General features: G+C 41.6%; 1 pseudogene; it reads right to left on the reverse strand.

The window, feature by feature from the left end:
- Positions 1-2,042: 2,042 nt before the first annotated feature.
- Positions 2,043-8,454, reverse strand: LOC134457444 (uncharacterized; annotated as a pseudogene).
- Between the last annotated feature and the right edge of the window lie 3,310 nt (positions 8,455-11,764).

The raw sequence follows: 11,764 nt of genomic DNA on the forward strand, positions 1-11,764 counted from the left end.
TGTGCCATAGTTTTTGACCCAGGAAGTGGTGGAAACTGATGACTCGTCAAACACTTCATTAAGCACCTCTCCACCCTCTATACTGCTGACCGGGACTTCTAAGATAGGACCAAACTGTAATCTCTGAAAAGTAAAGTTCTCAAAATGAAATGCCAACTGAGCCTGGTGTTTCTTAACTAGAGTCTTGGCAATATTTTTGAAGTTTTTCACAGATCTCTTAAAAAAATTGTGCTTCCCTTCAAACCGCATACACCAAATGTGTATTAATGGCCCAATTCTTCTAATAGCGCTGGGGTAGTGGATCATATGGTGATGCTTGGGAATGAGATTGTGCTCTGGGAAGACGGATTTAAAAAGGGTATGATGTTCAAAAATTAGATGTTTCAAATAGCATGTCATTCCATGAGATACAGTAGGTGAAAACACAATGTTTACAATTTGAATCAAAAGGAGTAACAATTGCCAACAGGTATCCTCTCTTTCAACCAAATCTCCAAATATCAGTGGGGCATTGCGGACAAGGCACCAAGACTGGATCGCATTGAGTCCCAGATCTTTGCTGTTGTCATCAAGCTTAAGCGCGCTGGGCCTGTTCTTTCTTTGAGTATACCCATAATTAAAGCTATGAATTCTTTCAGTCAATGAACTCAGGGATATTGAATTTTTGATCAGATACTGAAACACAAGCTTTAACTCATACTGCACCACTCCCTCCAACAGGTCATGCATTATGTCTACAGCATAATTGCTTGACGAATGGAAAAACTGGAGGGAATTGAGTGGACAGTCTCGTTTGACACCAAATGTTGATTTCAAAGCAGGATTTTCCTGGATAACACGAACATGCTCTATATGAAGGTCTTTTGTACGTAGGGTTAAGCCTGGGTGATCTTCACTGAAAACTGACTGATATTGACTTTTATCAGTTAAACATAACCTACAGCAGTATGTCGCACTGAATGATTCGACGAAACCAAAGAGTGCATGTAGAGCTAAATTGTCTCCTGTGACCTGAATGACTGAACCCTTCACAGGTGTAGCTAAAAAGGGCAACTGTATTCCTTCAGTCTCCAGAATCTTTAAATCATCTATAAGTGGCTTCAAAATTGGCTCAAATCCATATTTCTTAAGGTCCTCTGAGTGAAAAAGAGCAACAAGGTGAATATTCATTAACACAGAATTGAGCTTTGGTGATAAATTTCTCAAAACAAAATAAACACATCCAAGTTTGTGCACTCCCTTTTTAGATCCTAGAGCATTAGCCGTTTCTATGTCATCATAGTAGAGTTGGATCTGAAGAGCATGTTCGTGGTGAGAAAATAAACTATGATTTTTAAAGTAGGACCCATCACTTATATCTCTGTATAATCCCTCCTGTTGTGGTTTTACTTCAGTGAAACTGTTACAGAGTTCCTTGTTACTAAACATTGATGAGAGAGACCCACGGATAGGCACATACATGAACTTATCATTGACTGGAACTTGCCTATATGTGCCTGTTATTCTGTCTCTTCTTACATCAAAACGGACACCCAGAACATGCTCTGCAGGCTCTACTATATTCCATTTCTTTTCAAAATGCCTCATCCTTTTAGTTTCTGTGTTCAAACACGAAAAAGGGTTTTCTAGTTGATCAAAACAACTCTCAACTCTCTCCAAAGTTTCTCTTGATGCATCAGAAGACAAACAATTAACAACAGCGTCCTTTGCGTGAGCATGAACATCATTAACCAGTTCCTCCATTGAATCAACTAGATACTGCACAGTGCTCTCTGGAACACCTGAGGCTTGAACCTGAGCAATAACAGAGCTGCACATGTCCCGAATGTGTTTCTTTTCAACAGGAACATGTGTAGTAACATTCATAGGAGGATCCACATTCACTGATGTTGACGGTCCAGCCACAGCCTCAAGTTCAAAACTGGTGACAGGATCTGGATCAAAACAGTCTTTATGCACTCGAGAAAGGTGACGTTGGTAACCAGAATACGTACCAAAAGTGTTAAAACAACCACGTTCTCCACAGTTCAATTGCAGAGACTTTGCGGGATACAATCCATGCTCAAATTTCAAGTGTCTAAATAACATTGAACAACTGGTGTGGTGTCGTTTACAAAGGTAACATGTGTACATTTCTGGTCAAAATGTACAGTCTTCAAACCTCACAGTGAAGAAGTCTTGCTCGGATTTCTTTTACCCTGGGATTTTCTTTCACTTTGCCGACGTCAATGCCATACACAGTGGTTTGGATGAAGATGAAGAAGCTGGACAGGGCATCATCATACGACACAGCAAAAGCATAGTGTGCCTTGAAAAGCTCATCAAAGGCAGCAACTGGGGTCTGCATCCTGCAGGGAATGGCCTTCTGGTCCACGATGATGTAGAAGTCCTGGATGCAGCTGCTTCTTTCTCCAACACCGAGCAGAAAGGGCTGTCTGGGGTCAGTTTCTTTAAGGAAGGTCTCCATGCTTGATCCCACCTGTCAGTGAAAAAGTGAGTGTGAGTGATGATGTTTTTACTCAAGCCATTTTAATTCATGTGTGACTGACTGTATGAATGGATGTCTGACCCCACGAGTGAGTGAGTGAGTGTGATGAAATGTTTTTTTACTCAAGGCATTTTAATTCATGTGCGAATGAATGTATGAATGGATGTGAACAATACACAACTTGATATATTAATGATGAATGCAAGGCATGGATCGATGAATGTATACAACATTAATTTATGTTTGTGTGATAAATGGGTGCATTACTTTTTTTAAACTATTTAACTGCATCTAAAGAATTACAATGCCACATTGGCTCTTGAAAACCTTGCATTGGTGATGTACAGTCCTTATAATACCTTCATGAACTTAATCAGGCGTCGAGTAGCCTCCGACGCACTCATCTTGCCACTCTTCTTCCCTTTAACTGTTGGAGGCAGGAGGTGAAGTAGAAGCAGGATGGCAGCCATCTCAGAATCCCACTCCTCAGAATGCCAGACTGCATGAATAGAAGTGACACAATGCTGCATCATTACAGTTCAGTTTTCTTTAAAGGTGCATTGTATAATATTTTAGTTGCTTCTTTCAAAAATACATGCTGCCCACACATAAATGTTACCTTTTACCACCATCTACAAAGTAATTGTAAGTATGTAAGTCATCATAACTGGGAAAATTGAACTTCTCATACATGAAAGGGGGGATCTTCTCCATTTTCTGCCATTTTGAGAAATAGACATTTTAGCTGCAAAACTTACTGTACTTTAGTCATACTAGTAAATATTAGTTCATTATTTAGTAAATATTCATGAAAAGATCAAATGTGGCAGTAGAAAACACTTTCAATGAGCAGCATAGTTGCAATAACTACTCTGGTCACATCCTACACAGTGCACCTTTAATTACATGATGGATTGAATATGATTAGCAGTAAGAAGCAGTGTGTACACACATAATTTGTAATAAAGGGGAGAAAAACATGAGAGAACACAAGAATGTCCTGTTTTCTTTTTGCACTGAAAGCATGAATAATTTACAGTATCTACTATTCAGTGGGCTATGGGCTAACTTTAGTTTGCTCCTGGTTTCCTGTCTTACATTAGTATTTGAAAATAGTTGTGATGTCAGACACACCTGGATTAATCAGTTGGTTCAATAATGTAAGACAGGAAACCAGGAGCAGTCTCAAGTTCAGGTAGTAGTGGATGTGTGCAGATTATTAAGATTATGAAGCCTATTAACTCTTACCACAATCGTCAGACTCATGTTGTGCAGACAGAAGCAGCTCATCAACATGCGGACTCGGAGTTAGGTTCTTGCAGCAATCTTCGATGACTCTCGGTTTGAAAAAGGTTGGCCACTTGGAGAGGAATTTACCAGACACCTCCTCACCAAAGATCATTGAGAAATCTTGGTCAATCTTAAAACAGAAAAGATGAAGTGGAAGAAAACACAGTTGTCATGGCACTATATGCATCAATTAAACAGTCAAGCAAAATAAGGCAACCACAAAATTGTCAGGAGAGCATTTTGTGCTTACCAAACCAGGTGTCTCTAAGAATCTGGGAAAGAGATTAAGGACAGTAGAGGCACTTTCTGGGTCTTGAATGACTCTTTGTCTGTGCTGGAATGTGGCCTTCATCTTATTTCTGACAAGGATTGCATCACTTGAGTGTTTCATCGCCAATATGGCTTCCCTACATTCCTCCCCGGTCAACTGCCTCTCGTCTGAATGGATACTGCGTGGAGTCTTTGGGCCCTCTTGGAAAGTTGTCTTGGATTTTTTGCGGTCTTGAGCAGAGGTCCGCTGAACAGTTTTCAGCCTCCACGCTAGATAACCCGAACCACTCTGATGATCATAAAAATGTTCCTGTTGATGAAGAAAAACAGAGACTCATATCACCTGAGAAAAAACTCCTGAGAAAACCTTGTAACCCTAGTGAAAGCCACAGACAAGGGATGCCATGCCACACCCAGGACTGGCAGACTTGCTATTGACAAAAACAGTATTAAAAATATACACAGAATATACTAGGATGCATTATGGTTCGCACTCACATAGCCATTCTTGGAATCTGGGTCACTCAATTTTGGGAACAGTGTTGTAATCCCAAGTGCATAGAGGTTCCGCACATTCACCTGAGGTACCCTCCTAGGAAGAAAGAGATCACAAAAAAATGGCAAATTTCATTCACGAGTACTTTTTATTATAGTTAACCCATTGATGCCATAGAGCAGGGGTACTCAATTAAAAGTCCCCGAGGGCCAGTTTTTCAAAATTCCTCCCAGTAAAGGGCCGGGCCGGGCCGACACACACGACCCCACCCCCCACCCCAAAAAAAAATACAAATAAAAATAAATAAATAAATAAAATAAAATAAAATAAAACATGATATGTCCTTTGTAAGCACAATACACACGCACTCACACCCACAGCAGATATTTAGTTTCTAGTGACAGGATGGGAGAACATTTCTCTCATAAAGGGCCTGCATTGTGGGGTGAGGTGCCCCCTTGCTCTCATTGCCACCCACCCTTCAGTATTTTTTTTAAATGACATAAGATTATCTGTTAGCCTATATTTGCAGACTACGCTCATAAAGATTTATTTCTTAGTGAGAAAACCAATAAGCCTGAAGATAACACTTTTCAAACACATGTTGCTTATTATGACTTTGTTTATGCAGCTCTCACATGCATAATGAGAATCAGAGGCAATAATGGACCCAACAAAGAGGACACAGATAGGAGAACACCAGGTTTTGTCAACAAGAAAATGGCACATTTGATGCCATGTTGATTAAATGCAAAAGCCAATAATAAATTGTCAAGTTGCTCATAACTTTGTTTGCAGTCTTATGAGGGTCTTTGCATTCCAAACGAACTATTTGGGGACTGTTTAAAAGTGTGAAAAGTTTATTAAGCAATTCGTTTTTAATAGGCTACCAATAGTTAGCTGCCAGCAGAGTTCAAACACAGTTTGCCTTCATTTGTGTTAGCAACTAGCTACAGCTACTGCTAAACCAATTCGAAGTCCTAACACACTGTTTGCAATCAAATGTGGACCATTACTTTCAAAAACGATGCATAGAGAACTTTGTGAATAATTTATTTACAGGCTCTGATACAGTCCTTGTAGTCTACCTCACAACCACTAATGCCAGCGTCGTAGGTGCTTGTGTCCGGAGCCTGCAATAAGCACATACGACTTCATTGCGAGCGTCAACGTTGCGCAACGGACGTCAGCGAGAACTTGTTGTCACGATGTGGGTGTTATTAAATACAGCGCATTTAAAGTCGGCCACAAATATGAACGAGACGATGAGCTCGCACCGGTTTGCTCTACTAACACACCACGTGTGAGGAGTGGGGGGACAGGCAGTGAGGAGGAGCTGAAGTGGGGACCTGCGCAAACTTGTGTAGAGGTGTGAGACAAGACCCATATACACACGTGAGTGAGTTGTTGACCAACCAGTTCATGGGCGCGTGACCTCGGAGGCAGTCCGCCGACGAGCGCCGACGAGCGTTGAAGGGGATAAGCAACTGCAGAGGTTGCAAGATCTGACTGCAGCCGCATTCATCCCGCGATAGTTTTACACCATGTGACATGTCACCTCGTCAACGCAACGTCGACGAAATTTCGAAGTTTGACAGGAAATCTAACCGTCATGCAGCATTTTCCACCCAGGGTGCATTGCTGTCTAAATGCGCATACATGCGTTGACACATCTCGATCGCACCTAACTGACACAAAGAGGGAGAAACTGCCTGAGGGGGCGGGGCACGGCACGCTTCTTCATTGCGTCTGTGGCGCGATTTCAAAGTAAGAAGCGACAGCGCGATCGAATTTTTTTTTTTCTTTTTTTTTCAATTTTTCAAAATTATTCGAGAGCCAAAAATAGATGCCCCACGAGCCACAAATGGCTCGCGAGCCGCTATTTGAGTATGGGGGCCATAGAGCAACATTGACCCTAGTGCCCAGAGATGCATTATGCAGCATTCGGGGTCATGGGTGCAACAAGAGGATCTTGGCTTTTAAATGCAATTATTTTCATGTTTTTTATGTGCTAGCGATGCTGGGATATTAAGGTTTGTGTAGGTTTACAGCACCTTTTCTCAAAAAGGGCTACAGCATTTAGCAGGCATTTTTATGCAGGTGCTTTAGGCATCAATGGGTTAAGCAGAACATAAAAAAGGTTTTAAAAAGTATATAAAAGATTTTTTTAAATGACTAAATAAGTAGCTTAATAAAATGAACAGCTAAACTACAACTTAAGAGAAAATTAAATAGCTGAGTAAAAATAAAAGCTAATGATACATTTGAACAACCACAATCCAATATTGCAAGTGCATTCACTTACCCATGGTACTCAACCATATCTGCCACAAGAATGTTGACCATCTTTCTTCTTGTAACATCACTGAGGGTGCTTGCTTTCTCATACTCTTCCAATATTTATTTTCCACTGGGCTTTGAACACAGAGCAGCTCTAACAATCTGAAACGACAACTGCATCATCATTCACACTGCAAGTACAGTAGGTATTTCATCTGATGTAACAGTTGATTGGCATGATCAATGAAAACTAGCCATCATAGCAGAGCATCTTCAGTCCAACACCATAGAGGTAGAACATAACACTAGAGTTGACACCGCAATTCACGACAGTAAAGAGAAACGGCACATGTATCCTCCAATATTGTGAAGGTAGTGTAGGTACCTTCAGTCAATACAAATCAATGGAGAACACACCCCACTCAGTCAAAAATTAGATTAAATCTGTGTGAATATGAAGTAACATATTCAAAGACCAGATTTAAAATGTCATGCAACACACTTCAACTATTGTCCTTGTATAGTGTGTTCATGGACATTTTTCACATTATTAAGTGATTTTGACAGAGATGAGCCTCCTTCTCCATTCATTTCCATTTCTCAGGTCTACCTCCAAAAAATGGCAGCTACGGATTGCCGCGAAAAGGGCGGCCGGGTCCACTCTAGTGTTATGTTCTACCTCTATGTCCAACAGCTACTGAAGTTACAGTACTAATATACTTATTGTGAAACTTTAATATAAGGCTCGACATTGGTCTTAATTGACATCAGGGTCGATAGCATTTGGTCAACTTACATCTCTTGCAACATTGACATCCAGGGGTCCTTCAATAAGCTGTCTTCTCTCAGTCTTTGTAGATTCCAGTATCACTGTTGAGTCAGTACCTGATGATGACCCTGGGGATGCACATGATGATGATGGTGACCAGTCGGATGAAGATGAGCCCTCTAAGAATGTCACCTCAGTGTGGATATCTAAGAAAAAATACAGCATTGTAAATGACAATTGACAATCCTGCTCCTAGTTTCCTATGTTCACTTCAAACACACCTGGATTAATCAGTTTGTCCAATAATGTAAGACAAAAAAGGTAGTGAATGTGTGCATATAGCCTAGTGACCAAGACAGGAAATATGTTACAGCTCAATTTACCTTTTGTAGAAGACAAACTAAAACAATAATTAAATATATGCGCCTGCAATCACTTACCATTACATTCCTCTGCCTTGAAAAACACCCCTGATGACTTTAAGAGTTCATCAAATATGTCTGAATCCACTTCCACATTACATGAATCCCTCAGCCTCAAAGAAGCAGAATCTGGCAAATTGAATTTCACCAGCACTGAAACACAAAATACTGTCAATTAGCAAAGCATGGGAACAACAACCATGCATTGAGCAAAGCTGCTGAACTATAAATACACTGGAGTTAGCAGGAAATATAACTTTCATCTGCAGTTTCCAACAAAGACACTGTAAAACCTTAAAAGCATAAATAAAACAACAGTCAAATTAGCCTAACAGTTAGGCCTACCTGCTTGCAAAAACTGGGAGTAACTGTACTCTTCCTCGGCCTGTGGTACCCTAACCCATTTGCTGACTCCATTATATTCTACAGGAACCAGCATGTTGCCTTAAAGACAAAAATGGCATTATTTGAGGTAGGCCTATTACTAAATCACACACAGTGATCCTCGCCCTGGTGTAAAGGAGGGTGACCATTGACAGTAATGAGGGTGACTGAACACTAGGCTACAATTGCAGTGACTAGCCCAACACATAAGCTTAACGGACAACGTGACACTGACCCTGATGAAGGGAATTAAAGTTACTGTAAACACACACACACGCACGCGTCCTGTGTGTGGCTGTGTTTTGTGAGCGAACATTGTGGGAACTGTAAGATAGATAGGCTTGACAACGCAGAGAGCTTTCCAGCCGATGCACTTGTCAAGGCTAAAAAAAAAAAAAAAAACAAGCCAAACCTTACCGAGGGTCTGCAAGCTGCAAATCGCAAGACCCCGAATTAACTCTCTTCGTGAAGAAAGCGCTTAACATGATCAGACAGACACAGACCACGATTTCATAAAGGTAGTTCATGTTCTAGCTCTACATGTAGCCTACATGATGGAGCAAGAGCACCGAAGACAGACCTCAACTTGGTCGCGCTCACAACAGGTTCTAGAGTTGATATAGTCTAGACACATTTTTCATATTTGTGAATGTTAGAAGCATTTTTTAGTAAAAGTTGGGAACCTATGTACTTAACATAATTTAAGTGTGCTGAATTCAACTAGACTGGTTCCCAAGCTGGATTTTGAGGTTTTGACAGTTGAATTTGAAAAACAAAATGGCTGCCAAAATACGCTATTTTTGACAGAGCATTTTTACCAAGTATTGCTGTACTTGGAAATAAGTCCTCTTTTCTAACATTTTGTGTCCCAATAATGTTCCTTGATGAATGTATCTACTAAAGAGGATTTTAGAAAGTATAAAATAGCTTCTAGAATGCTAATAATGCTAATATCGTAGGTTTTAGCCTAAACGTTTCAAATATTTAGCTTTTCTAATAAGATATTTGTAGCCTATGTGTGTTTATATGGTTAAGAAAATTGATATAAGTATTTTAGAAATACTTAGCATAATGTGCAGTATTTAGTGTTTCCAAAAAAATCACTTTAAGTTGCTATTAGCTCTCTGAAAACTGTCCAGAAATCGCTAGATGACACCATGATATTACATATAACATAAGTTATTTTGTGTCATTTGAAAATGTTCAGACATATTTTACATATTTTATAAGATACTATTGCATACATTTGAGATAGTCCCTTACATGCTACTCAGCCTGATTGTTAGTGGCCAGACTTCTCTTGAAGATGATGGAATTGGTAGCAAGGAAAAACTTGCTCAAAATACAGTTCTGAATGAGGCTTAAGTCCTTGTTTATTGTGTCAGTGATGGCAAAAAATGGACTCCGAAACATGTCGGTCTTGCTTGTACTCTTCATCAAGCTATTGGGTAAAATACCTAATACGACAATTCAACCTGGCAGGTCATTGTCTGAGTTACAACCAGGTCCTCCAAGTCCAGATCCTCCTTAGCTGAGAGCACTGTAAAAACACTGAACCAAGAGAGTGGTGCCATTATTCCAACAAACATTGCGGCAGATAAATTCATCCACTACACATGTGATAACATTGTCATCCTGGATGAAACACTTGATGGAAGAATACTTCCCATGCAACACAAATGGCAGCATGGCAGAGAGGCCAACCAATTGATGATTCTGTTAAAGATATGAGGTGTCCACTAGACATGGGCCCTACATTAAATGTACCAAATGCCCTGATGGAACTACATCCTCTCAGGATTACTCCTAGGACATTCATCTGGAGAGGAGCATAAGTATGCTAAACAAGCAAAGGCCACGGACCTAGCTTTCTTCTTGCACTGTCAAAACTTAGACATGAAGACTTCTTGGTCAGTGTTCAATCAGTCACTGTCATCAAAGGAACAACAGACTGCTGAGTTGTATTTGCCAATAGTCCTACTATGCGCTACTGCACTGCTGTATGTGTTTTGGGCAGGAACATACAAGTTTAGCCAGATTCTGATCAGGCTATGAAGTGGGTAAATGTCACAGGCAATAAAAGAGCATCATTACGATCACCGAGACAGCCTCAGCTTTGTGTAGGTGGACACTCTCTTTTAACCTGAGATCACACATTGCAGATCAAACATATGGAATGTACAGTGTCCTCCATGGCAGCAAGAAACTTCACAATGACGGAATCTACTCACCGCAGATTAGAAACAATACGGAGTATAAGTTCTTTACACACATTTGTGCGTACCCAGTTCCTTGGACTCACGTCTCCTGACTGAGGTCACGGGTACCCTGAACGACACGAGTTACGAGAGCTTGACTAGTTCTAGCCTGCTCTGTCTCTTTGTTCTCTTGACTACGGTCGACTACTGGCAACGCATTTCAGTGGAGTCAGCTTCGATCTCCCGCCTAAGGTGGACGTCTTTTTATGCCAACTCCCTGCCACCACAGAGAATCTCATACAGCAGGGACTGACCACCACCCTAGTGGCTGATGTGGCTTCCCCAGCTCGAGCAGCTGCCTCGGAGCCCCTTGGCCATCACCGCAGGCCATTGCGCTTGGCACAAAAGCGCACGCCGTCACCATTCATGGCGCGCTTGTAGATTTCAAAAGTCCTGTATAATGCACCACGAGCGCCTTCGTCTGACGACTCCCTTTTTCCCCTCCTGCAAGGAGGCGAGATTTCTCAGGGTTTGTCCAACCTTAACCCACGGGGCTCAGGGGCCTCAGCTGAGAGCGTAGGGTATTCGGCACCTCCTGCTACTTTCCTCTCTCCTGCAGGTCCGAGTCTGGCACCGGACCAGGAGGAGGACATCCCCCAGCCCAGGGGCCACCTGCCCCTATGAGTCTGGCAAGGGAACATTTGAACCTAACCGGTTTTCTGGATAACGTTATCAGGACAATTCAAGGGGCCAGGGCCCAATCTACTGGGACACTGTATAACCTGAAGTCTTCGAACGCTACTGTGACCAACGCGACAAGACAACTTCTCAGTGTTCAGTACCGATGGTGTTGTCCTTTCTACAAGACTTATTGTGGGGAGACAATGCTTTACCATTTAAGTCTACTTTGCAGCGATTTCATTGTGCCATGTACGATTCAGTTCCAACACTGCTACGTCACCTGGGATATCTCTCTAGTACTGGAGGCTATGTGTGGGGCCCCTTTCGAGCCCCTCCAAGAGGGGTCTCTCCAAACTGCTTTTGCACACCACCTTTCAGATCCGTGGAAGAGAGGGGACAACACAACTTGTGCCCTGTGCACGCTTTACGCATCTACATGAACAGGACTCACTCTTTTAGGAAGACTCAGCAGCTGTGTGTATGCTT

The sequence above is a fragment of the Engraulis encrasicolus genome, chromosome 10 (assembly GCF_034702125.1).
Source record: "Engraulis encrasicolus isolate BLACKSEA-1 chromosome 10, IST_EnEncr_1.0, whole genome shotgun sequence".
NCBI lineage: Eukaryota > Metazoa > Chordata > Actinopteri > Clupeiformes > Engraulidae > Engraulis > Engraulis encrasicolus.